The sequence below is a fragment of the Salminus brasiliensis genome, chromosome 18 (genome assembly GCF_030463535.1).
Source record: "Salminus brasiliensis chromosome 18, fSalBra1.hap2, whole genome shotgun sequence".
In the NCBI taxonomy this organism is placed as follows: domain Eukaryota; kingdom Metazoa; phylum Chordata; class Actinopteri; order Characiformes; family Bryconidae; genus Salminus; species Salminus brasiliensis.
In genome coordinates, this window is record NC_132895.1 from 10,541,740 (window position 1) to 10,568,318 (window position 26,579).

Below are 26,579 nucleotides of genomic sequence, written 5' to 3' on the forward strand. Positions count from 1 at the left end.
CCTCAAAGACACGGTACCTACATTTCCTGCCGTACGCGCAGCTCTCTCAGGGGCCGTGGTGGTTCCTCTGGTGGGATTGCGATAGCGGATAGTGCTCGTACTTTAGCTTTAATGGCTGCAGCGTCACTATGCAGCTCAGTCCCATGGTAGTGTCTGCAGGCTTATAACACTACTCCTCTTCCAGCTGAAAGTTTGCAGCATTGTGTCCAGGGATGCCTGTGTGTGTGAGGTGGGGGAAAAAGGGAGAATGAACCAGGGAACAAAAACTAGAGCAGTGGAGGCTCCCATGTTGTTCCCCTCCATAGGCGCCACCGGCCCTCTGCTGTATTAACATGCTCAATGGAGCGGCAAATCAGCAGCAGCAGCTTGACCGCTGCAGCCCTGCTTCCCTTGGGCCTTTACCTGGGTGAAACACACACACATCACACTCACAAAGTTGACCCCCTCCCCCACTCTTCTTCACTTTCATCATCTTAAGCGTTCACCACCCCTTTCATTGCCTTCACCCCTTCATACACAAACAGTGACCCACATTTCAACACACACATGCTTGGGCTACTACACCTTAAGACACTCTCCCATATTTGATTGGCTGTAGAGTTGGCATGTCCGGTTTGATGGCCAATAGCAGCAGAAAATTGGGTGGGGGGTTAAAGGTGTGTTATGCCTGAGCGCATGCATGCCTATTACAGCAGGTTTTCAGAGTTCTAGCTACCCAAGCACGAAGCTTGGCGTGGTAGTTGACGACCAGTTGTCATGTTCGCCTCATGCGGGTTTCTCCTGTACAGCAACCAGAGAGCCGGAATTTTATTGGGGTGGTGGGCGTCATTCTCCGCATTTGCACTGAGAGGGGGGTGTTGGTGTGTTAGTGTGTGTAGCGCTGGTACGAGTAAATCAGACACAGTATCGCTGCTGGAGATTTTAATTGAACACTGTGTCCACTCACTGTCCATTCTATTAAACATTAGACAGTCCTACCTAGTCCGGCAGTGATGCTGAGGTGTTTAAAAACTCCAGCAGCACTGCTGTGCCTGATCCACTACTCCTACCAGCACAACACACACTACTAACATACCACCACCACCACCATGTCACCAAAATAATCTCTCTCCGAAATTAAGCTGCCCCCAGCAGATGTTGAGGACGCTCCTCAGCTTTAAGGGGTTCAGTGCCCAGCTTGCTGTCTAAATTGTGAGTGGTCAGTGTTCTGAGATTCATTAGAAGTGTCCTTCAGAAAGTGTGATTCCACGAAGGCGGTTCTACACTGTATAGTTCTGAAAATGTCGGGTTCTGTCATTCTGTACCTGTAATTGCATTTGGTGGTTCAGTGTGTTTATGTGAAACACAAACACACACACCTTTACAGTCTCGACCTATCCCTTATTCTGCCATGTGGTGATTTGCGTGCTTATCGGCTTACAGCTAGATTTAAACCCGTCCCGTCTAACTCCTCTCCTTGCACTCGCTTGTCTGAATGAGTGAGCGCAGGTCTGGCTCGCTGTGACTGCCGCTGGTGAGTGAGCTGTGTCAGCCACTGCAGGCTGCTAAAGGCCTGATTTATGCAGTCTTATTTGCCCGTCTGTAAATATGGATGTCTGCTGCTTTTATCTGCTAAGTGGATTGCGCTGCACGTGTTGTCGCTTCAAGGCTCTTCCACATCTCCAATGTAAATCTTCTCCTTAGAGCGATCAGTCTTCCTTTAAGGCTGCCTTACAACTACTGCATCTCTCTCTCTCTCTCTCTCTCTCTCTCTCTCTCTCTCTCTCTCTCTCTCTCTCTCCTTCTCTCACTCTCCCTCCATCTCCTCCCTCTGAGTCAGCGGCAGTAATGATTCCAGCGTGTGTGTGTGTGTGTGTGTGTGTGTGTGTGTGTGTGTTAGAAGTCACAGAGAACTGATGTGGTTTTCGTTCATTAGAAACATCTCTATTTTCTTCAGTCTCCCTGTCTCTGGGCGTTCAGATCGGTGACTGGGGCACAACAGAGGATACAGCGTGTGTGTGTGTGCGTGTGTGTGCAGCTCTAGCCATGGCTTTGATTGTTCCTGCCAGAATGAGCCCTCAACTACTGCTTTTACTGTAAACATATTTTTCAGATTTGATCTGATTCTGAGTGCAGGATTTAATTTTTTTGGTATTTTATGAGTTAGTCTCCTAAAACGCCGTAGCCTGCCAGCAGGCCACAGATCAATCACTGTGAATTTCTGTCAGTATATCTGAAGCATTACAGGTCCAGTATAAGCAGCAAAGCTCTGGTCTTTAATTCCTTTCACAAAATAAATATTTTGGGCACGGAATACCTTGCCCAGAAAGCTTTTGTGAAGAAATGACAGTTTGCATATTTTTATTTTTCACAATGCCATTTATAGCCACTGTGGACATAATTATACATCGTTCGAACAGCCTGACTCTCAGGTTTCTGATTTTCTGATGATGTAAGCCATTATGCTCTGTGATGTACAGCTGTTGAATTAAAATCCAAAGAGAAAATTATTCCAAACAGAGCTATCTTCAGTCCTGACACACACACACACACACTTTTCTGGGTTCATTTTGGTTTCTCATATATACACACATATATATGTATATCAATATCAGCTGATACCGAGGGGCGGGGCTAGATGCCACGTTGGCGATGCATCGTCATACAGGGCTTTTGTAATTTTTGCTTTTTTGAAGCAGCTAAATTTAGAACTTTAGCAAACTCTGAGCACCTGCCCTGAGAGCCCCTGATTTGCTGTGCTGAACTGCACTGTGGAGCGAGCTGTTTGCGCTAGCTGTGTTCTGATCTTCACTGTGCAGGTCTAAAAAAAGGTATCCTGTTAAGTGTTTGCTCCTCCTTACTTTTAGATGCTCTTCAATGATGAGAGTTCGAGTCAGATACAGTCAAAAAAAAAAAAACACACACACAAGGCTGGCCATATTCTATCACAGATCAATGTCCATATTGCCACTGAGCACAGCTAGAACTGCAGCAAAATATGGATCACATGATCTGACCAGCTGTTATGATGGACTGTAATATTGGCTGGTGGCGTATTTGGAACAAAATTGGTCGATATGATACTTAGTTGATCGATGTTTCCATTTCTAATTTTTTCTTTTTCTTCAAGTTAAAACTTGATTGTTCTTGTTGATAAGCCAGGTGTTGTGTGCCGTTTCTTCTTAAGGTCTAAACAGTCCCAGTACTGAACTTCCACATGCTCAACTGGGCAAGTCCTGGGCTGCAGTCCTGATTATCCTATCCAGGCTTCCCTGGGAAATTGTTCAATATTTATTGTTGAGCCCTGAGCTCAGCCATAATAATGCATTTCCAGTGTTTGTGAGCCATCCCTCTAACACAGTCAAACAGATGCCCCTGCCTGTAGAGCATCAAGCTCCTGCCATCCCACTTTACTTCTATAGGATGCACCCAGATACCTGGCTTTGTTCATTGGCCATGATGTACACCAAAGAGAGCAAACGAAACCCCTAAGAGGAGGCCAGGGAGAGTGCTGCTAATGGTTGTGAACTTCTTAAACGTCTGTGCCAAAAATGGTACACCCTTACCGCCCACCACAGAAACAAAAATCAGAACATTGACCACTCAGAAGATAGACAGCCATGACGCTTCTTTAGGGTTTTACAGTTGACCAGCCGAGCATGCGCTTCAAGGCTCATCGGCCCATTATACAACAATTGACAGTGGTCTACAGGGCATTTTGCACCAACAAGCTGGGCACTGAACCCCTTAAAGCTGAGGAGCGTCCTCAGAATCTGCAGGGGGCAGCTCAATAATGGAGAGAGAGCCATGCTTCCTCTCTCTGGGAGCGAAATGGTTTTGCTCAGCTTGCTCTCGGAATTGCGTGGGGGATGTTTGGAGTGACTCATAGCTTGTTCTGAGTAGTTCACAGAGCGCCTTGGGGTAGCCGAAATCGAGGGAGGCTCAAAGGACTCAATGCCCAAGTTGCAAGGAGCAGAGATCTTCAGCTAGAGCCTCAGTATCGGGCCCCTCACACACTTTCAAGTGGAAATAGAATAGTAGTAAGTGTTTGATGTTTGGCAGCAGCCTGGCCTCCTGCTAAATGGATATTGGCACATCTCTAATGGAAGTCGCCAAGCCCGGTAGAATGAAGGCGGGGAGTCATCTGGATGGCCAGGTGGCGTTCTGCAGACAGCACCGGCAGAGGAGATGCACCTGCAGCACGGAGGGACCGGTTGCACAGCATTTTCATCAGAGCTATAGGATGCAAATAAACGAGCAGTTGATGCAGGATGGAGATAATGAAGCGCTCGCTGGCGAGATTTCTCACTTTTTGTTGTCAAATTCCAGTGTGCATCTTTTTGCAGTTTGGAGGGTGGGCGGTGTGAAGGAAACCTTTAAACGAGAGAAGAGGAGATGTTTGATGCATCCAGCGGCTCCTCTAAGCAGGCATTAGGATTGCATGTTCTTGTGTGACTGTGATAATAGGTGTCTTTTGTGGAGAGCTGAAAGGCTTTTTTTAGCCATGTGCAGAGTGCTCTCCGCTTCCATTTCCTCTGCTGTGCCCATTGTCGCATGCTGAATGCAGGCACTGCGTGACAACAGAGAGGAATGTGATGCGGCCCAGCGGTGACCCTTTGTGGAAGCGCACTTACACCCGCAGCGAGGGTTAACGGTCACCCCGGCCTCTGGGGCTGTAATGACAAAAGAAAAGGCTCGGCATCACCTGCATGGTGCTTTATTTTTCTTTTTTTATATAAATAATATAGGCTTTGTACTAACCTAAATATAGGTGTCACAGTGCAACTCTTTGATTCCAGGGAAGGATATGTTAAGCTGAAGCCCAATCAGGAGGGCTATAATAAATTAAAAAAAAAACTCATAAGAAGGTGTGCAGTTTAGGTTTGCGGTGTTCTAGAGCAAGGCAGAGAATAAAGGGAGGACCCTGAGAATCACTCCCGTCTCATTAAGGAGCACTGCAGGAGACCCAAGGTCACGGGCCTAGACGTTATAGAAGTAGAGGAAAGCGAGAACCTTAAATGACTTGAACGCCTACTATAAGTGCAGAGGTTCCGTTTAATTAGCAGTACTAGAATAAAAATCATTCATTCTTGCACCGCTGCGTCAACCTCTGCATTGCAAAAACTTTTTATTGCTCTTAGAAAAGTAGTAAATTTGAGGTTGAAAGTCGCAGGAAAGAAAGAAGCTTTGTGGGATTTCTGAGCATGCTGCCTAAGGAGATGTATTACGAGTGTGGGTGGCGGTTCTCGGTTTTACAGTTTTTAAATGAATGGAACAAATACAGAAATGGGTCTCAGCATATGGTGATGTATGTGTCTCTGTAAACAGTGCAGGAAAGAACTGCACTTCTGGTGGAAATGTATTTTTATTGTAGTTTTTTTATTTTATTTTTCTACCCAATTTTGAAGGGCATTTACCCAATCCCTGTTCATGTGAACTCTCTCTATCACTAGCAACACCCCCAACACTGGGAAGATGAAGGTTGGCACATGTCTCCTCCGACACATGTTAAAGCCAGCCACCAGCTCTTTTTGCAGCATCACTAGGTGGCCAGCGTGATCTAAGGAAAGCACGGCTCCCCAGCTCAGATACAATAGCTAACAGCTAACAAGAAGTGAGGTGTTGCACACCCCGCAGGTTTTTATATCCCAGTCATTCTTGTGCAATGCCATCTGCAAGAGCCTGGTTACTTTTTGACTGAATTACTTTTTTTTAACATATATATAAATCCAAGGAGTTTATAAATTAAATTAGTCACATCATGCATCTTCAGTATCAGGATTATATCTGGATGAGGCCAAGCCACACAAAAAGGCAGATGTAAACACACCCTAGACCCATTTAAACCAGATACAAATCCCATCCCTCAAACCACTTCAAGAGCATGCATCTCTACAAGACACATTCAAAAACCAAAACCCCAGTAATTGCTGTGCAACAAGGGCATTAGCATATTCCAGTCGGAACGGCATACATTCCAGATACTAGTCACGTGAAGTGACCAGAAGTAAACGAGATCTAACTCTAAGTTCACTCTGTAGGTTCGCTGTCCCAAACAGATACAGATATAACCGATGCCAGTTTTACAGTCGCTACGCGTTTTGGCACATTTGCAAGATTTTCAATTGTGGTTGACCAATATAGAGTTTGTTTCTAGTTCGTTTAAAAGACCATCCGTGTGACTAACATGTATTCACAGTTAATTTATTCATTTACAGATGATGTGAAGTTCATACTGGGCAAAAGATTAACACTCGACTGTCAAAAGAGCAGAACACCTCACCTCACAGATCAACCAAAATCCCTAATATCCCAGGAATTGTCTGAGGTCTCCTTAAGGTCGATTTTTGCATCGGTCTCGCTGTTTCTTAAATTTAAATTTAAGTTGACGGCATTTAGCAGACGCTCTTAAAGTGTTTAGCTATTTACTCAAGAATAACCTCAGCTAGTTTGAATAGACAAAAGTTTAGACACTACTAAACACAAGTCAATATGGAGACCATAGTACTCTACTCTTTGCCCAAGTACTCTTGGAAGAGGTGGGTCTTCAGTCTGCGTTTGAAGACAGCGAGCGACTCTGCAGTTCGGACACTCAGGGGAAGCTCGTTCCACCACTTTGGTGCAGGACAGAAAAAAGCCTGGACGCTTGTCTTCCCTGGATCTTAAGGGATGGCGGGTCGAGCCGAGCCGTACTTGAAGCTGGAATTACTAAATTTCCCATGTAAAATCTTGTTGTGATTGGCTGTAATAACTGCATCTCATCCAAGCCGAGCATCATGAGTTTGGTATGGGGTTGTCGTAGCTGTTGCATTCATAGCTTCACTGAGGAATGTCATAGAGCAAAAGTCATCAGTATTGTTTGTGCTTTACATTTGTAAAACTACTTCTGTCATTTTTCCTGGTGTTCATCAAACACACTTGTCCAGCACCCCTGAAAACCGAATGCCTTTTCTCACACGAGATGATGTCGAGGTCTTTCATAACCGGCAGGTTCAGCAATGAAGCGTCCAGTTTTGTCGGCCTGGAAAAACATCACTAGTACAGATGGGTCAAATCAAAAAATGTTTCTCACCCACTTTCACTTTCATACCCACTGTTGTCCGTGTTTTACTCGCCCTGGGCAGTGGGTAAACGTGTGGGGTGAGCAAGAATTGAAGAAGAAAAACATGTAGGCAGCTTTTTCATGACTTCTTATTTCACTTTTTCTTTTATCGTAATGGTTGTGAAGCTTGAGTGGTTTCCCTTTCAGGCCTGCTAGGCTATGTGATCATCCTCACCTCACTGCATGACTATACTTCTGACTGTTTATCTGCATGGACTTTATCATCTCACATTTAATCTTGTTCGGCTTGACGCCATATTTACCTTTTTTTTTTTCTTAATTCAGTTTGGTTTTATTGTTGCTTTTATTCCTGTTTTGCTTTTTATTATTATCCGGTGTCGAGCTGTGGAGGATGAATTTTCCTTTTGAGTCTTGGTTCCTCTCAAGGTTTCTTCCTCTCAACTCGAGGGAGTTGTTCCTTGCCACTGTTGCCGCTAGCTTGCTCGGACCGGATCTCTGTAAAGCTGCTTTGTGACATTGGTTGTGAAAGCGCCATATAAATACAGTAGAATTAAATCACTTGGGTAAAACGAGTTTTTTCTAGGTGGTTGCTGGATGGGTGCTATAGTGTTAGGTGGTTACCCATGGTGATACTTAGTGGTTGTTAGGCAGTTGATAAGGTGTCTCCGGTGATTGCAAGGGTTTTGCCAAGTTGTGGCAAATGTGTGATGATTAACAGAAGAAGGGTGCACACAGTTTTGCACCCTATTTATTTAAATCCTTTGCTAAATGGAAACCATTGCTGTGTACATTGCATATCGAATGCTGTCTGGACTGGATTTACAAAAGTCTTTCTAAAGTAAAACCTTATGAAGAATTTCTCTATTAAATATTTATTTAAGTTGTGAAAGAAATGTATTGTTTTCTTAGGTAGGCCATTTATAACATTTTGCAGCTTATCATAAATGACGTTTTTAATAAAATCTGTACAGTAGAGAGGAAAATGGAGAAACATCTGACATCAGAAAACCATTATTTTCTAACAGTAGTACTTAGAACAATCTCCACTTTAATCTTGTTAAGTAAGACATTAATTAATTCATTTAACTATTTAAAGTGATCATTTTAGAGGTTAACCTTCTGTTAAAAAACTGTTTGAATTTAGTTAATGTATTTATTTATTATTACGTTTTATTTTCTGAAGCTGCGTCTTGTCTGCTGCTAGTAGCATAACAGCATAACGTTAAAAGAGAGCTCTTTTGAAGATTTTTTGAATAATTTAAAAAGCCTTTTTAATTATTTTTCTGAAAGATGGAGTTTGTGAAAATGCATATTTAAAGAATTTCTTTAATACACTGTTATATAATACACTCTGGCTTCTGATTGTTAGACAGGTCAGTTAGGTCTTGAATCTCTCGGGTTGTTGATGAAATGCATTCCTCTGCAGTGGCTCCCAGCATGTTTCAGTCCATTTAGCACCGAAATATAAAACCCAAACCATTTTACCTTTAATTGGTTATATAAATATCTAGAAATATTTGAACACATCTGACAGCTCTTTTAGCACCTCAGCCGCTCAAGCTACGATATTTATTTTGAGTACCGCTGCTTCCCACCGACCAGTTGATGGCACATACCCCCAGAGTTCCCGTCCAACCACTCAAGTGTCACCCTGTGACATGTTTACTCAAACTGCGAGCGGACGGGGCTGTTAGCGCTGATAAATGTGAGCTCACTCATCTGGCTGGTTGGGATGGGCAGAGGAGAGAGCAGCTTGTTTCCGTGTGTGTGCAAACGCTGAGCTCTGCTCTTCCCGAGTCCTCTCTGTAACATAATCTGCCTCCTGCGACCCACACATCAGTGTAGTTTAACAGATTGAGGGGCTCGAGCTGATTAGTATTTTTCATAAAAGTAGACTTTCTGACTACAACTCAGACTTCAGCCCCTCATCTCCGCCTCGTACGGCTGGCTCCAAATAGCTCTCCATATGGCTAGATGGGCCGTCGCCCAGAAAACTGGCGAGTCCCCAGATGTTCTCAATCCAGAATCTGGTTTGAGTAAGACCACTTCAGACCCCAGCCGCCAAAGACGCCTGGGAAATCACTTGTGTTTTTTTTTTCCGTAGGTTTTATTGTGGGATTTGACTTTTATTACTAGGCCGAAAGCTAATGAAAGCAAGCGGAGCCGCGCAGGCGAGGGTGTGTTTTCTGTTAACTTCTCTCTCTTTAATTTGCTTTATTACAGCGAACCCCTTTTCCCCCTCTTCATCCCGATCTTCAAACAGCAAAATGGAACAGGAATAGGATGGATCGTCCCCAAGAAAATGGGACTCCGGGCTGTTGGGGTGCTGAGTCACGTGCCTGCCGATGCTGCCTCTAATTAGTTTATACATAAAGCTGTGCAAAAGCTTTAAGAGCGTGCTGTAACTCTTATCCCGACCTCAGTGGAATAAATTGGGAGCGGATTAGTTCTCAGCCAAAAGTAGGATCCGACCCCAGCCCAGGAATTGTTTTCGCTGGGGACCGTTTGTAATGAGACGAACGACTCCCATGTGTGGCGGAGAAGCCGAGGAAGTTTCTAAAAGTGGAGGGTATTAGTGTTAGATGACTTTATTTTTTGGATGAAAGAGGCTTTGGAATATTCTCTCATTCTGCCACTATATTATGCTGGTGATTAGGGGAGGTGTATACAGGGGTCTGTATTATGAGTGTTTATTTTAGTTACTTTTTTTTTTTTTAAGCTCCCTCTCTGCTGCTGTGCTCAGACAGTATATTGTGAGAGCGCGCTGGAAGTAGTCTAAGATTTGAACCCCTAGCTGTGAAATCTGTGTGCCTGTATGTGTCTATTAGGAGGGTAGTGGTTCATGTAGTTATACTGTCAAAGTACAGACATGTACCAGGTTTGGTGTATGCAGTTGTAGAGGTATGTGCAAAGATGGATGATTGACATGACTGGAAACACGCACTTCGTTACACTTCCAAAGTTCACAGTAACGCACCAGTAAACCGATTACCGATAGTAAGAGTGATCAGATACAGAGCAGCCGACTGACCCTAGCTCAGTTTCTCAATAACTTTGCATCATAGGCCATTATCACACACGTTCGTTTATGTGAGCTGGCAAATTAGTAGCGTTTAGTGGCTTCCAGTCACGTCATCAATGGCTGATGTTACTGCCTTTTCCTAAATCCACCAATGAATCAACCAAACACACTTACAAAATTTACATATGTCCAACTGCTTGAGCCATTTTTAACTAGGCGACCAATAAAACGAGAGTTAGTCTGAGTGGTAGATGTAGGACTGAACACTGGGACGGATTTACTCATGTTTGTGATTATAAATGGTCTGAGAAACAGAGACCTCAGCAGTGTAACTTGTTGAGTAGTTTAATGTAGAAGTACAATGCTTTGTCTCTAGTCGTGATGTTCAGGGCGCTTGCTAATGTTGATGATGCTGCTAATGTTTACATGGACTGAGTGGGAGGAGTTAAACCTGCCTGAATTTTTCTCCTCCAGAATAAAGCTCAGTCTGTGCTGGTCTTCAGTCTGTCCATTCAGAGATGTGTTGTGGTGTTAGCATAAAGAAGGGAAACACTCCACTCCTTCTCTGCTTTGCAAAACACGTCACAGGTGGATTACTAGCGCAGACGCCACATGGACACCTGGAGCTGCTGAGCTCCACGCTACGCAGGGTCCCACAAATGTTTAGAACTTTTACGCGACGCGCTTCGGCCAAGGCAAACTAGCTTATGTAGAAGAGACTTCCAGAAATGTTAACTGCCCTCACGTTGTGCTGAAACCCAGTGAAGATTTCTGAGGGAGGCTGAAAACTGGCGAAAACGGTGCAGGAAGTTCGATAATGCTACTATTCAGAGTCGGACGTGATGATGCAGTGACTGTGATTAAAGGTCTGTTAAGATCGTCTTAAATGATAGTGCTTCATGTGATGCTCGCTCTGCCGTTTAACACAGATCTTTATTTATTGCTGAGCAGGAAACCCAGTCCTGTAACGAACAACACGGATCAGAACAAATTTATATGTTTAAATACTACTGTGCTGTTTTCATCCATTCTGATTTTATTTTATTATATTATTATTATTTCATAAAAGAACAGTAAACTGAGTAAGTGGATGCAGGTGTGTCTTGGCTTAAAAAGGTTCGGGAAGTCCTGCCTCAGGCTGTAAGCCGTTAACTCGAGCAAGTGAATGAAAAAGAAAGTAAGTAGCATTGTGCAGCTTATTCACACTGTTGAGATCTCAAATCCAACCGCGTGGTCCATACCACGATGGGAACCGAACCGTGACTGTTGTGCTCTGTGAAACCCCTGGTCTTCATGCGTCCCAGAGAGGAAGAGGATTGCTGTTTGTTAGTATGCATCGCAGGAGCGGACACTTCCTTTTTCTCCCCCTTTCGCCTTTCCTCTGGCTGATTAACAGAAAAGAACATTTCGATGCGGCTCAGGCTCTCACTCAGTCTGTTGACACAAATAATGCTGGGCTCTGAATAAACAAACAGTATGTAATCATTAAAGTTATATTTTTCACCTTGAGTGTACTCGCTCTAATTAAGGAAAGTGTGCGCCTGCAAAAACGCTTCTGCCAGCTGGCTGCCTTGTGGTCTCCGCTTTGATGACTAAAGGCATAAATTGTTCACAGTGGACGGCTGGCCCTCCAGCTGCCCTTGCGTCCTGGGCATCGATGTACTTCGGTCATCAATCTCAACCAAGTCCTTTATTGATACGGCCTTTGCTTCCGTCTCGTTTCTCATTATGGGCTTTCCATTATTAACTCCAATGCGTAGGGGCCGTTACTCTCTGTGGACTCCTCCTCCTCCTCCTCTTCTTCTTCCCCTGGACCCCTGCCTACAGCTGGGGAAATGCTTATTAAAAGCTGAATTCACAGACGTGAACACCAGTCTTCACTCAGCACCTCGCTTTATTGCTCACTCTCTGACCCCTTGACTGGCTTGAGCACACAGTTTTAGGCTCTGCCAGTGCCAGCGCTAATGCTTTAACTTTCATATAATGGCGAAATTGACTACCTGGATCTTCCTGGATTGCGGAGAAACAGAGTAAAATCTCGGCAATATTGGTAAAATTGGTTAAGTATTTTTTTTTAAGTATTAAGAGACCTGCTCGTTCATTGTTTCTTCCGAAAGCAAGAGTATTAGAGTTGATCCTGCTTTTGTTGGAGCAACTCCTCCAGCAAGTCTCTACTGTCCAGGGAAGCCTTTCTACTAGACTCTGGAGCATTGCTGTGAGGATTTGGTTGCGTTCAGCGACAAGAGCGTTAGTGAGGTCAGGGGGTCCGGGATGATCACCACCCCACCTCATCTCTAACTCCCCAACTACTCCTAAAATATTGGATGCAGCACCATCCATCAACGCAGTTCTTCCACTGCTCCACAGCTCAATGCTGGGGGGCTTTATACCCCTTTATCCCGTGCCTAGCATGGCGCCAACAAGTTTTTGTTCATCTGCTCCAATACTTCCCTGTAGGGACAAGTCAAGTTGTGTGTGTGTGTGTGTGTGTGTTTGTGTGTGTGTGCATCTCCACATCTGTGTCAGCAATGGGTGCAACTTCAAGCAGCTGAATGCCTTCATTAGAAGGGGTGTCCACAAACATTTGAGATTTAACCTTGTAATTGCATTGGCTGAGAGGAATTCTGTAAGTGCCAGTGTCTCTCAATAATGACCCTCTGAATGTTCTTTATTTCCTGTAATCTAGCAACAACCACCAGTGATTGAGAAAGTAACTCAAAGTATTAAAATGTTAAAATGACACAAAAAGACAGGCCTGACGAAAATGATTGTAACCCGTAACACTTAAAACCAAATGATGCAAAAAAGTGGCAAAAAACCTAAACCCAAAATGTTCCTATTAAAAACAACAAAGCTTTCTTCATTAACTGTCTCTGGTTTTTGACTGCTGGCATGTTCCTGAACACTGTTTAACCAGCCAGAAGCAGATAAGGAGAAACTCTTCCGTTAGGTGGCAAACCGAGAGCTATATGACCCTTCCTCAGCGTTTAAGGGCAGCAGTGCTTGCTTATAAATTGGATCTATATCTTCATTGTCTGAAATAAAATTAATCATCAGGTCTGGAACTGAGGTACAGTCGCAGTAATGCCCTACAGGTCATGCTCAACCATGACTGCACTGATGTGCTGGTCTGATTTGCTTTTGGCTTTGTGCTTTTGACCATAGCACATTAGTCCCATTAATCTTGTGGTGTAGCACTCCCTGTTGTTGTATTGCTGAATAAGCAACTAACTTGGCTACATTATTTAAATTTTAATGGATATTTTAGCAAGTTAAAAAAAAAATTATCTGCATATTAGTAATACAGTTTATTTTGTAATATTAATGGTATAATAAGTATACCATTGTTGTTATATAAACATGCACAAAAATTATCTGCTCAAAATTAAGTGGGATGGACCCCACATGGTCTCCACAAGACCTTTAAAGTGTCCTCTGGTATCTGGCACCAAGACGTTAGTAGCAGGTCCTTTAAGTCCTGTAAGTTGAGAGGTGGGGCCACCACAGATTGCATCAATGAGCCATAGGTGTTTAGTACTGACCAATGCATACCAGAAAACCCAGCAAGACCTGCCTGCCATTTCGGAGATGTTCTGACTCATGTTTGACCATTTGTCCTTCTTTTAACACCACAGATCTGACTGTTCGCTTGCTGCCTGATATAGCCACTGACAGATAGCACTGTAGATAATCAGTGTTTTTCACTTCAACTGTCAGTGATGCTAATCTTTTTGGCTGATGAGTATGTAGATGCTACCATCCAATGCAAAGTTCTTGGGGAAACCAGAAGTGTTTGTACAGATCCTTTCAATGAAGTCCTTTTTCATCTTTACTTTTAAGTGCTGGTGAGGTCACCTTTTGACCTTTTCCCCCACTTGGTTGCTTTATTTAGTGTTTGTCCTCCTCCTCATCGTCCTCCTCCTCTTCCTCATTCTTCTTTATGCTTCATCCATCCTCTGGCTTCTGTATTTTTGTTACCTGTCGGTTCTGTTGTGTTCTCATGTGACTCTTTTGCTTTGAGCCCAGCTGTGGTGACATGGTCTGCTTTGAGCTCGGGAGCGTTGCTTTGTCGCTCTCTGCTTGAGTGCAGTGGTTTAAGCCCAGGGTACCCCCGTGGTGTCTTCCATTAGTGCCCCTACTCTCAGGAGCTGTTGTGCTTGAACTTGGATGTAAGACTAGGGGTACTGTTTGATGTGTCTCTATCTGTAACTCAGGTGTGTGTGTGTGTTTTCAAGTGGGCACATATGTGTATAGAGACACGCAGTCACTGTAACCTGCTCGTGCCCCTGGGTCCTGCTGCCTCTCCTCCTCTGATGTGTACTTTGCTCTCTAATTGATTGGGCCCTTTGTCTCCGAGCTGACACAGTCTGTTGTAAAGCGCCCTTTCTCCCGGGAGAGGTGTCTCCAGCACAGTCTGCTTTAACAAGACAGGCCACACTCTGGGGACGCATCCTGCCGATTAGGGACAAAAGCAGAGTGCAGAGGTGAGGATCTGCACCGTTTTTCAATTCTTTCATTCGTCTTGCGCGAGATACCGGTCAGAGCGTTTTGCGAAAGGGATGCAGTTTCCACACAGCAATTTGGTCAGTTTTCCTCAAGAGCAAACCTTATTAATATTATCCTTTCTATTCAGACATGGGAGCTATAATTTCCCCCACCCCCAGGTCATGCTAAACCATGAATGCACTGATGTGCTGGTCTGCTTTGCTTTTGGCCTTGTGCTTATGACTACAGCACATTAGTCCCATTAATCTTGTGGTGCAGCACTCCCTGTTGTGTATTGCTGAATAAGCAACTAACTATAACTAACTGGGCTACATTGTTTTTACTGAAGTTACTGAAGTTAAAATCAATTAAAGATACATATTAGTAATATTTTGTGATATTAGTTCATATTAGTTCATTTTGTAATATTGATGTTATTATAATTATATCATTGTTTGTTATATAGACATGCACAACAGCCAAATTAGGTGGGATGGACCCCACATGGACTCCACAAGACCTTTGAAAGTGTCCTCTGGTATCTGGCACCAAAACATTAGTAGATTTTAGTAGATAGTAGATTGTCAGTGATGCAACTGTTAATAATATTAATAAAAATATTATTATTATTTATTGTTATTATTATTATTATTATTATTATTATTATTATTTAATGGGAAAATAATATGACATGGAAGCCATAATTCACAAAATGTGGTTATGGTGGTAAATTTCATCCTAAAATTGCCACAGTTCATGTGGTCAAGTTTCTGATGCAGCCCACATGCCAATCCATTTGAAATATTATTTGCTTTGCATTAATAGTGTTTATGTAAAGTTATATCTCTATTTCTCTCTTTTTCTTTTTTCTTTTTTTTTTGCATGTGACTGGGTGTTTGGGGTGAGCTTGACAGAGCCGGTCTATCATGCAAACACAACAAATAAACAACGTCATTGCGGGCTGCTCCAAAGGTTTCAGTGACGTCATGTCCTCTCTGTGATGTCGTCATTTAAAGCAACAATACATTTGTTTATAGACTTAACAAGGAATGGTGACTGGGTGGTAAGTCCAATTAGGGGAAGCACAGAGATATTAAAAGTTTGACCAAAAATAGGATCTTTATTTGTAATAAATAGATCTAATGTAAACATGTAAACACGCATAATGATCTTAATTAAAAATATATATTTAAGAAATTGATTTATTAGAGGTATATTTTAGAAGCAGATTTCAAGTTAATCAATACAGCCATGTGGAAATGCCGGTGTACTGATGAAAATAATTGTACAATTGTTGCTGTAAGAAATATTATGCTAAGAGAACTTGAATTTCACACAGTTTTGGTGGTAAATGCTTCTCATCAAACGCTGTGGAGGTGAATCTGACTTCTGAAGGAATTGTACACAACAGTTATGGCCACCTCTTCTGAAATGAGGTGCAAACAGTTTGTATTTGTTTTTGGGTGTTTTTTTTTTTGCTCCTTTTTTTTAGTTCTTTGCCTTAATTTTTCTCTTGCTGAGCATTCAAACAAACCAAGAGCCTCAATCAGCTTCTTTTGTTTGCGCAAATAAAGCTGCTACTGATTTTACTGTTCGGCCATATAATTTTGTGTAATTGCACTTTTAAGCCTTTGAATTGAAATTGCTCACAGCTCCTTTTTTTTTTTTTTTTTTTTTTTTTTTTTTTTTTTTTTTTAACCCTCACTAATTGGCTTTCCAGCTAAATTCTGATTATGGCTTTCATGATTACCCTGCAGTTAAATAATCAATGCCCTGCTCTCTGAGATCTGTTTCCTGCTTTATCACCATGGGAGTCTTAGGCATTTTCTGGGTGCCCTCTCATGGCCCTTGTCAGGGTTTCAGTAAAGTAGCCCAAAGAGATGTTTATTGATCTATTGGGTCCACTGCTACAGAGGAATCTGTTCACTTCGCTGCAAAGCACCGCTAAAGCTGCACCATAAGCATAAAAGCTGGCTCTTCCTCCTCATCCTCATCCTCCTGCCCTCTTGCGCTCTCTTTCTCGCCCATCTCTCTTCACTCCCACTCAGTCTTTTCCACACTGCCACTATCCAGTAGCTCCAGGGTCAGCGGCGGTTATCCGACCATATGCATTAAAGGGCAGGTTTTAACACGACAGATTTCACGGACTCTCAAATCCCCTCATCATCTGCTGACCCCAATCAACAGAACACGTGGGAGTTGGTGAGAGCGAGGAAAGTGGCCTAATCTGTGCTGCAAAAGCCGAGCAGATACCAAAAGACTTCACGGATCCTAGCAACCGAGTGCATCCTACTTTCCCCCAGCCCTCGTTCTACACACACACACTGTGCAGTTCCCAAAGGATGGGTGAAAATCTCAGTGGACCACACTTTTTGGGATTCGTTCACCAGTCCTCAGCCAATGAACCCATTAAATTCAGATTCTGTTGCTGTTATTGCAAGAGGAGTGTACATCATTACCAGCAAGGGTGAAGCACAGCTGGCAGTGGTGTGCATTCATTTGTGTGGGAAAACAGAAATAGACAAAAAAAGGGAAAGGTCTGGATGGGAGGTTGCCATGGTAGGAATGACTACTTGTGAGCTAGAATGGATTGTTTTTTTCTTCAGTCCAAAATAAATAAATATACTACATAAAGGCATGCTGGTGCACTTTAGTTGGAGCCTGTTGTCAAGAATCAGGCTGAAAACTAAAGATTGCTTATCTTTTGTGTGGCCATGATTGCAGAGTTTTGGTGTTGAGAGCTGATTGGCAGGTCCATAAAGAACCTTGTTTTGTTTTTTTTTTTGTTTGTTTGTTTTTTTTAATTAGTAAACCGTAAACCTTGATGTCCCAATCTGGTTATTTTGTCCCAGATCTGATCTGAGTATCTTAATGCTGAGTATTTGTTAATACCAATATGATCTTTGTGTCACAGTTTAGATCAGATGAGCTGCTAATTAATATGTTTAGTAAAATCTTTAATTTTAGGATCAGTTTCCATAATCAGACATTCTGGACTGGTTGATTTTAGTTTAATCGAGACTTTTCTTAAAATGACTGTTTTATAGTGTTTAATATCTTAGAATCCAGTCTGTCTCTCCTCCCTGACCAATCAGCTTCTTTAGAACACTGCAGTCTAATCACCTTCTATGTGTGAGTGTGTGTAGTGGTACACACTCTGGGATGGTTTGTTGATTACTGGTATGAAATAACTCTTCAGTGCTGGTTTAAAAACACAGGAATGCGAGCGGTTCTCCCGCTGGTAAAACAGGGCAGTGATAGTTTTATAAAGGTTCAGATGTTATGGTCTGTGTTCATGTTTCACTGAAAAATAGCTCCAGAACCTTAACTGTTATTTACCTTTCTGAGAACATCCACACTGCTCTGAAACCACTGGTTTTGGTTTTAAAGTACCAAAAACCTGGTCCATTAAAACATGCCTGGGCCACTGCGTCATTGGACGATTAATTTTTACCCATTTTCTGCACAATTTGGACCGCCAGTTACCCAACCCATACATATTCACCCCCTAGCACATGCCTCCTCTGACAGTCAGCGTCATCGGGCAACCAACACACCAACAGAGGAAAGTACTGTTTACCCGGCTCTAATGCTTCTACCCACCTTGTAGAGAGCAGGGCCAGCTATTCTCTCTCCGGGCCCTGTCTGCCGATGGCTAGCAGCATGACCGGAGTTCGTTCCTCTGGTCATAGTGACAGTGCCTTATTCTGCTGGACAGCTCGGATCTTTACTGTTACACATCTGTTAAACATACTTCTTTATGGACCCAAATGTTTGTTCTATGGCTCAAATAAGCATTTAAAACACCTTTATTTTTTTAAGAGGGCGCATGGAGAATTTGCTGTATGATTTTCCCATATGGAACAAGCTCTCTACTAAACCAATCATGGCCACATAAAAGATTACTTTTCTCTTTTGGTTTTGTGTGTTTTTGACAACAGGCTGCACCAGCATTCCTTTATAGTAAACTCTTAACATATGGTGCAAGGATTCCCAGCCTTGCTCCTGGAGAAACCCTTGCCCTGCACATTTATTTTGTTTACTCTGCTTCACACCTGATCCATCTAATCGGCTCATTAAAAAGGCCTTCCAGAGTTAAAGCCGGAGACCAGAGCTGGGGGTCCTCTAGGACCAGGGTTGAGGAAACCACTGGCGTAGAAGCCATAGCTAAAGACTGAAGACTCATATCCTTTCAGTAGGTCACACCAGGATCACATGAGTCTCAGACCGTCCAACATTAAAGGAATATCCGTGACAATGGTTGTGCTCTCTAAAGCTGTGATTTCCTTGCGATCTGGAAAATGTGTCTGGGATTTGAAAAGCCTGGTTAAAATCCTTTTGTTATGCGCTTAGCCTAAAGCTACAGTAGATTAAAGCTTTCCTACAGAATTGAACCCCACTACAGAAACACTGAGAGACTGCATGACCTACACCTATTATGGTGGTCCCTGATTAGAGTGAGGGCACACTCAAAAGATGAGCGGTGGTTCCAGGTCTGTGAAATATTGGAGGAGGGAAAAAAAAGACTGTCTGTAGGGAGTTGATTGATCTGCTTCTGAGAGACGGGGCCAGCTGTAGCCTTTTAGGGGCCCTTTGCAGGTTTTTGGAGGGCCACCCAGTCTGCCTAGACACGTCCCCCGACCTGCGCATTGTGATCAGTCTGAATTTCTAACCGACTAAAGGGTGTAGTATTGATAATAGCATGCTAATGAATGTTCATTTGGGCGATGCCAGTTTGGCGATGCCAGTTTCCTCTCTTTCTTTTCAGTTTTTTTGTTCGGATCCAGCTGCATGCATTATTGTTTGAGACGTTCTCTTCAGCCCCTCCTCCCCTACACACGCACACACACAAATACAGCATAATGGTACGGTATTAAAGCAAAGGTTGTTGAAGGTCCACCCTGCCAGCTGCAGGGCCCTGAGCAGCCACTTATGACGCCTAATAGGTTGAGCCAGCTCTGCTGAAGGAAGTGGGGATTTGCTCAACAGCGGAAAACGTCCAAATATTTAATTAAATCTTAATTTACTTTAACCATATGCTCTGCTGTGTTAAGTGATTACAGGGCATCGTTAGCATTGTCCTTAGCTTAAGGGTTTACAGCTAACCCCCCGGGAATGAATGGGGTGCCGAGGTTTGTGTACCCTTCTTTTCTCACAATGTTACAAATACACAAGTAACACCCAAGCAACAACATGAAGTACCACAGCAAACACTTGGCAACACCCTAGCAACCACCTGTGATAACAAAACAGCTGTCTCCTGCAACCTCCTGGCAATATCCTAACAATCACTGGGCAACACCATAGCATCCATTTAGTAACTATCTGTACTGCACAGTGTTGGATACTGTAGCATCCACTTAGTAACTCCTCTAGCAATCATCTCTAGGACATCATAGCATCCACCTTGCAACACCTAGTCACCGCTTAGCAACACAGCAACCCTTGGGTACCATTTGAAAAGTTCTTTTCTCATTCACTCCTTAATGTACCCACCACCTGGAAAATACCATAGCAGCTGTCTAGCAAAATCCTAGCAATACCCTTACAACAACTGAGCAACACCATAGCAACCACCCAGCAACCCTGTAGCATCCATTATAGTTACAATGTTTGATACCATAGCAACCTTCTATACTGTACAGTGCTGAATACTGTAGCATCCATCTAGCAACCACTTAGTTACACCATGGCAGTTGACCTGGCAGTCACCTGGAACGTCATAGCATCCACCCTACAATACCATGTTGACAACATGGCCAACCCTTGACACAAAACGTTGCCTTGGTTTCCCAGTCAGAGCGAGATTAAGCCTGGCCCTGAACTGGGCAGCATCCCGAATGGAAATTCTCCATTAAAAGGAAACGTTGGCCCAGGACTAGGCCTAAACCCTGTCCGGGAAACTGCCCCTTAATGTTCAGTTTGTAGATATGAGGAATAAATGTCGGCTTGATTTGGGCCGCAGAGAATGAGTAAATGCTTTTTGAGTGCCTCCTTTCTAAGCTGAAAAGCTCCTTTTCCACAGGATATGAAATATTTACCGGCGTGACAGTTTGCACAAGATGAATATAACCTGCTACAAACCGTCTGAGTCTTTACTTACACAGGAGCGCGCAGTCCTTAAAAATACTGACACAGCATTTTTCAGATGTAATTGGCTGGTTTAACTCCTGTAATTATACTGTACATCTCCACACACACACAACTAATCTCAGGCAAACAGGACTGAGGACTAGAATACAAGTTTTTGCTGCGGAAGGGGTTCACCAAGCCCATGCTAATTGGTGAGATTCCCAGTGTCCGCCCAGCACCCACCCTAGCACCTGCTGTGTCCCTGTGTGCAACCAACCCCCAGAGAACATCAGTAATGCTGGCAGAGATCAAAGTGCCGTGATTGGAGGGGTGTTTGTTTCAGTGAACGAAGGCTTTGTGTAGGGCGGAGAAAGTAAACCGCTGTGGTCATGGATTTAAATGACCAAACAAGCAGTAATGCGGCCGGTGTTGCGCGGCATGAGTGTGATGTTTCTGGTTTTTTGGTTTCTGCCACAAGCATGCACTGATGTTGATGGATATTCTGGGTAATTGCCAGTGGCTGTAATAGCATGCCAGCACCTGGGGCTCCCCCTCCTGCTTTCGCTGCTGGCCAGGAGTCCAAACGCTTCATTTAAAATAAAGTTATTTATAAAACTGCACTTCCGTCTTTCTAAAACTTTCTGGGACGTTCTCCAGAGAGCCCAGTTGAGTTTTGTGAGCATGAGTTTGCCCTCTTTCTCCGGTCATGAGGAATGGATGAATCAGATACTCATTTTCTCGGATTTCAGATTAATACCTAAAGCTGGCGCGGACCTTAAACCGAGCAGAAATGCTCCACATTGCTCCGTCCGAGCCCAAGAAATCCATCCTTACTTGCCCAAAGTGGCTTCCAAGAACCATAGCTCATGATACCACGAATATCAATGCTGTGCTTCTAACTACCTACTCCATATACGTCCGAGTAAAGCCTGTAAAGCTCTGTGCTTATTGACCTTACTCGTACTGAAATGGAGCAGATAGCTGGCTCTGGAAACCTGGGCTCTGTATTATTCCACCTCTGTTCAGTGTGAAAATGTTTTTTGTTCCAACAGAGCAAAGCCTGTGTCTAAGACAGACTTTTGGAGAGGCACTGGTGGTTTCTCTGCTGACTCCCCAGAATCAAGCAGAATCTTTCAGGGCAAACACCGCAGTATTACATGTGTATGCATGGGTTATTTTTTCCTGCTGTCAGTCATAAACAGCAGGGAGCTTGATTGATTGCCCTCTCTCACAGCCTACTCTCTTCACTTCTTTAAGCCTTGTTGCTGTTAATACATGTCCCTGACCTGGTCAGAGATGTGCTGTGTCTTATATCCATTGGGCCAGTAAGCACATGTCCATGCCTACCCCAATCTCTGGACCAGCATGTGTCCTCATACCTTTAGGAAGACCCCGGGATTGACCGAGAAGAAACCGTCCAGTTTTCCTGTGTAACAGTTGATTAGGAGTATGAGCTGTGCATTGACGAGTAGCATGCACACAAGTCACGCACACATTCAACATGCAACTAAATAAAGAGATGGTTAAAGATGGCTTTGGTTCTGCCTCCCTCGCTGCTGCTGTTTAGTAAGGCACACAGAGTCCCATAGCTTGGTAATAATTGTAGTAAAACAGCAGTGTTTATCAGGCCCTGGTCAGTATATTGGTTGGCCAGTATCGATGGCCTGTGGTTTAGTCAGTATTGCAGCTAGCAGGTCGAGTAATAGACTGTAGACTGGAGAATTGCTTGGGTTCAAACTTGTCTCCTGATCTCCTGCTGAGGTGAAATCTTAGTCACACCTCTAGGGAACCCACTTTGAGTTGGCCCGTGTTTAAAAACGAGAGTAAGACGATCTGAACATAGGACACATCATGATTAATATAAAAATAACAAGTTCATAGTTTTTAGAATTTATTTCAAATTATAAAACGGGAGCATATTAATAGAAAAAATTCTATCAAATTTTATTCTGTACCTGATATTTCTATAAAATGTGATTCTGTAATGGACATTCCTATAAACAATGATTCTGTATAGGACAGGTCTGCAGAATACAATTCTTTATAGGCTATTTCTATAGAACATAATTCTATATAGGACATTTCTATAAAGTGTACTTCTGTACCGGATATTTCTATAAAATAGGATATTTTTATAAAATGAAATTTTATATAGGACATTTCTATAAAATAATTTTATATAGGACATTTCTATAAAATAATTTTATATAGGACATTTCTATAAAATAATTTTATATAGGACATTTCTATAAAATGAAATTTTGTGTAACAAATTTCTATAAAATGTTATTATATATAGGACATTTTTGTAGACCATAAATCTTTAATGGACATTTCTATAGAAAATAATTCGATATAGGACATTTGTATAAAATGTAATTATGTATGGGACATTTCTGTAGACGGTAATTCTATGTAGGGTATTTCTATAGATTATTCTATATAGGATGGTTTCGCTTCAGGATAATTCTACAGTTATGTGAAAGATGGTTTGAGTTACTGCTGTTTATTAGAGTAAAAAAAAAATAGTGCATGGAGAACTGATCTGCATATCTATAAAGCACTGTTAAATTATAATAAACTACTATTACAGTATAAAAATATCAATATGAATTTATGATTACACATCATTTTTAGCCCCCTGAATCCATTTATTTAAGGTCCTTGTTTTGTATTGTACTCCTGTTACAGGGGCAGGTGGGAGCAGACAGTGTTTTATTGGGGGCTGCAGAGTTTAACACGCACGCTGACCTAAGCTCTGCACCACTGCTGACCTTGCGTTCGTGGCCCACTACCCCCTCCTCTCTTGCGTGTGTGTGATTGTGTGTGTGTGTTTGGTTGACTGTGTGGACTCTGGCGGAGCTCTCTGGTAAATGTGTGATTTTTAGAGGGCACTTTCTCCCTATCTCACGAGAGCAGGTGTGAGGGACTGGCCACTCTCTCTGCACTTTCCCCTCAGGATTAGCCCCCCAAATGTCATTCTATTTTTAACCTGAAGCTTTTGAAATCAAACCAGCCCTCATTATCTGCCCTCAACGCAAAATATCCAGACAGAGAAGTTCTCAAACTGAATATGCTAACTCATCTTCGTCTGCCTCTCTGTCTGTCCTCTCCGACCCATTCATACAGTGTAGTCACTGGGCATTTGCAAGAGGTTTCTTATTCAATTTGCATCAAATTATGAATTTATTAATTACAATTTAATAAATTACAGAATAGTTGAATGTAACAGAAATGCTACACAATTACTTGGAATAATTGGGTTTTTTTTCCCCTCCTTTTCTAAAGTTCAAAATATGAGTATTAAGCCCTATTTAGAGGGGGTAGTTTTACATGGGGAGGGTGGGCTATTATCATTATTAGTTTCTCAATGATTTTAGACCCGCCCAAATGAGCCATGTCAGTAATTTTTAGGACTGTAAACATGGATTGGCATGGGATTTATAAAACACGTGTGTTAAATATTGTTAAATCCTGTGGAAAAGCACTTTTCACGTTTCTTTCCATGTATGGAGGCACTAGAGAAAGCATTGGCACAGTTTCCTTGGGTCGTCCAATTCTGTGTGGCAAATCTCAGATGATGTACAATGTATAACACTCAAATCCAGAAGGTGAGCAAAAGGATTCCTCAGAGGCATGATGTTCGCTGAAGAGTGTTATGAACATGTAGCTGCTATCAACTAAAATTATTATTATTACTTTAAGTGGGTTATGAGACTGGTTATCTAATACTTTATCAGTGGCCACAGGATGCTCTTTTTTTTTTTATTTTTTTTTTTTGAGGTGGTAGGACGTAACTTGAGTAGCCTCTCCCATCTCTGTAATTTATCCCGAGATTTCTTATCCCGTGCAAATCATGGGTCTCGCGTTTTACAGACGTCCTGAGGTAATACACCGCGTTCCAAATTCCAATGGTCGATGCAAATGACAGTATAATTTAAGTTCTCAGCCGTTAAGTATTAATCCAGTGTTATTTATTATTATTATCCAATGTTATAAATTATTTATTTATTTATTTATATTTCAAAAATAAAAAAATAAAATGTTGCAAAGGATTGAAAATGATTACTTGTTGAATTTGCAGCACAAAGAATCACATTTACTGAAATCAAAAACTTTCAATGTTAACATTGGACCTCTTCTTTGATATTGTTGTCAATTCTTTCATTCATTGAACTTGCGAGTTTTTGGAGAGTTTCTGCTCTGATTTTTTGCAGGATGTCAGAACAGAGCTCCCAGAGCTGCTGTTTTGATGTGAACTGCCTCCCACCCTCATAGATCTTTTGCTTGAGGATACTCCAGAGGTCCTCAGAAGGGTTGAGGTCAGGGGAGGATAGTGGCCACACCATGAGTTTCTCTCCTTTTATGCCCAGAGCAGCCAATGACACAGAGGTATTCTTTGCAGCTCTCCCCTGATTTCTGCCCAAAACATGACTCCACTTCCTCCTTGCTGATGTCGCAGCCTTGTTGGGACATGGTGGCCATCCACCATCCACAGCACTCATCAGTAAACAGGACTGTTTGAAAATTAGTCATCATGTATGTCTGGGCCCACTGCATTAGTGGATGCAAGCCTCTTTAGGTCCCTACACCTTGAGGTTTGTGGGACTCCAAAGGCACCAGCAGCTTCAAATACCTGTTTGCTTAATCCGATGAATTTGTCAGGTAGAAACCTTCCTCATTATGCCTTTATCTGCACAAACCCATCTGTGCTCTGAATTATCCACAGATCTCTTCACTGTACGATGATCACGCTTTCATTTTTGTGAAATATCTAATATTCTTATCCCTCATTGCACTATTTGATGCTTTTCGGCAACAGAGAGATCCTTTTTCTTTCCCATGTCGCGTGAAACCCGTGGCCTGCTTAATAATGTGGAACTTCCTTCTTAAGTAGTTTCCCTTCAATTGGGCTCACTTTATCGCAGGTGTCTGAGATTGCTTTCAGTGATCCAAGGAGCCCCGAGACGCAATACCATCTATGAGTTTAATTGAAAAACAAACAATTAAATCTGATTGCAATTTGCATAATAATTTGGAGCGCTGTGCATTGCGTTACTCCACCTCCCCATGTAAAACGAATCCTGTTCATTCATTGATTTAATTTCCAGTCAAACTCGCAATCAAATATTTGTTTCCAGGAAAGATCAGATACAAGATGATCCACTTGCATTAAGAGGGAGAAAGTAGGTAAGTTGGGAGGGGGGGGGGGGCATGGGGAGAGGTGAGTCGACTGAATGAGAATACGAATAAGTGCTGTGAGTACAAATCAGGCTGCTGGAGCTGCTAGTGTTCTCAGAACAATGTACTGACCACCTCAGAGTCCAGATGTCAGCATCATTGACTTGATGGTGAAGCAGAAAATGCTTCTAAGGCTGAACTTTCTCCCTGCAGAAAAACTCAAAGTCTAAAAAGACTTACACAGAACTTGTACTTGATGAGCATCTTAACTGGAAATGAATTAAATGGAGGGGGTTCTCAGTGAGCGGTGTTGTGCAGGAATTGGATTACAAATTAAATGTGTAATAGCGGCTCTAGAATACATACTGAATGTGTGTGCGCTTTGTGAAGGCCCAGTTTCACTGGTTATTTCTAGTGCCGAGCGGCGGCAGATTTTGCTGCTGGTATAGCCTCTACTTGTTTTCAGAACACAGCGGTTTAGCATCACTTACCCAGTACACAGAGGCCTTTTTTGGATTGTTTATATTGGGGACAGTCCTTTAATATCACTATTTTGGGCGTTCTGTTAGCAAGTGCTGTTTTATCTCTTCCAATTATAGCCGTTTGAGTGTGTGTGTCATCTGTCATGTTTTTGAGAAGACTGGGCTTTCTCTCTGGGCTTGTACATTGGCAGTGTTTGTTTCCCTTGTGAACAATAGCCAGATTGCTTATGTTTCATTTCAGGACTAAAGTTTATGTCGTGGTTTTGTAGAAGAGAGAGAAATCTGTCCAGTTAGT

General features: G+C 42.6%; 1 protein-coding gene across 1 annotated transcript in view; it reads left to right on the top strand.

Annotated features, from left to right (window-relative positions):
* sfswap (splicing factor SWAP) overlaps nt 1-26,579 on the top strand; it is a 125,048-nt gene that overhangs the window by 65,481 nt on the left and 32,988 nt on the right. The gene's annotated exons all lie outside the window — the stretch shown is intronic.